Source organism: Zingiber officinale, chromosome 1B (assembly GCF_018446385.1).
Source record: "Zingiber officinale cultivar Zhangliang chromosome 1B, Zo_v1.1, whole genome shotgun sequence".
In the NCBI taxonomy this organism is placed as follows: Eukaryota; Viridiplantae; Streptophyta; class Magnoliopsida; order Zingiberales; family Zingiberaceae; genus Zingiber; species Zingiber officinale.
Genome location: NC_055986.1, coordinates 13,643,471 through 13,645,413, shown reverse-complemented (window position 1 = coordinate 13,645,413; position 1,943 = coordinate 13,643,471).

Sequence of the window (1,943 nt, the reverse complement as noted above, 5' to 3'; positions counted from 1 at the left end):
ACTCTCGAGATCCGGCAACCTTGGACGAGCAGGATAAGCGAAGGGCTTCGCATCAAAGGTATAACTTCTCTACCATGTAGATCTAGTGTAGATCTAGGATTAAAAAGCTTGTACATGTAAATTTTAATCTTCGCACGGATCTGGTGGCATGGAACTTCGGGGTTTCTGCAACGCAAAAAGCTGTTTTTGCGGCCCGAATGCCCCAATACTAACCTACAAAATAAAGTTAGCACAGTGAAAAATAAGAAGTAGTAATTAGTTCCTGTCCTCCTAGGACTAGGAACTAATCAAGGTCTTAGATTAGGGATCCAAAATGGATCTAACTTGGACCGATGCCTACTATTCCTCAACTGGGATGCGTCCTCACGGAGTCACTCTCCTCCAGTGACTTACCTTTACTTACCATCTTGTAGTCAGTTAACTAGCCTCTTGACTCACTAGGTCTTCATGCCAGTTGTCTGGTCCGCAGACCCAACTAGACTTCTGCCGATTGTCCGGTATTGCAGACCCAATCGGATTTTCTGCCAGATATTTGGTCGGCCCGTTGACCTATCTAGACTTTGCACCAGCTATCCGACCCCATGGACCTAGCTGAATTTCAGCCTGGTGTCTGATCCTTCGGACTTGTCAATTCCTGCACACTCAGTAAAGTAATTAGATCATAAAACACCTAACTTAACTCCCTTGTCATTCATCAAAATTTGAATTAGACCGTTAGTGCAATTTGTACCAATAATCTCTCCCTTTTTGATGCAATGACAATCAAGGTTATGTTAGGAAAAGTATATGACAAATAAAAAGAATGATTTTAAGAGAAGCAATAAAAATAAGATAATTAGTTTTGTTCTCTTGATCATTTTTAGAGTTAAGTTATTCTCTTGATCATTTCTAGAGTTAAGTTATTCTGATTTTTATTTATTTTCTAACCTAAACCCTAACCCTCCCTCTTTGACATTCATCAAAAAACAATGAGTAAAAAAATGAGTCAACAAATGCTAAAAAATTTACGAAGTAAAGAAATCATGAAGGAAATAAAAATTTTGGCAGTACAAAATTATTTTCAGGATTATTGCAGGAGGGAGTTCAGAGAAATTGTTAACTTTGACAAAAGGTTTTATCAATCTTTTCAAAGCTTTTGAAAACATCTGTGAAAGTGTTTAAAGTAGTTTACAAAGATCTTGAAAAAATATTTAATTCCTCAAAACATTTATTTTAAAAAAAAATTTGCAAGGAAGATTTTGAAATTGTATACTAGATTTGAAAGTTAGCTTTTGCAAAAGTAACTTTAAAGTCCAGGATATTTTTAAGGTAAGTTTTTAAATATGCTAAAATAGTTATTAAAGTGTTATCAAAAATATCTTTCAAAGTATGTTTAAAATAATTTTCAAAACATTTATATTTATTTATTACTTTTTTTTTACAAGGAAAGATTTGAAAAGTACTTTGGAAAATAACACTTTTATGGTAAATAATTTTTAAAGTAAGTTTTTTCAAGAGTTTTAGTATAAGGAATTTCAAACTATTTTAGATAAGAATTTTGAGATATTTTCAAGATACTTAGAAATTTTTAAAATGGATTTTTAAACAAAAAGAGCAACTCCAAGTAAACAAAATGGAATTTTTGATAGATGAAATTATTATTCAAATATGCTCCTCTTGGAGCTGATATTATTTAAAAATAGTAGACATCTATAAATTGTCCTTAAATGTATAACTAGTAGTTACTAACTAACTATCAGAAGATAGCAGTGTTCACTTAATTAGTCAAGTTAAGTAATTGTTTCCAGTTAGTATTTGACTAAGATTGGATTACTTAACATGATCATTATAGTGCTTGGTATTTTTCACCTAGACTTGTGTTGATGCATTGATATAAGCATATGAAGTCTAAGTAATTTGCCTATGCATCTCACACCATTCTAAGTTTTTGAATACACAATCAA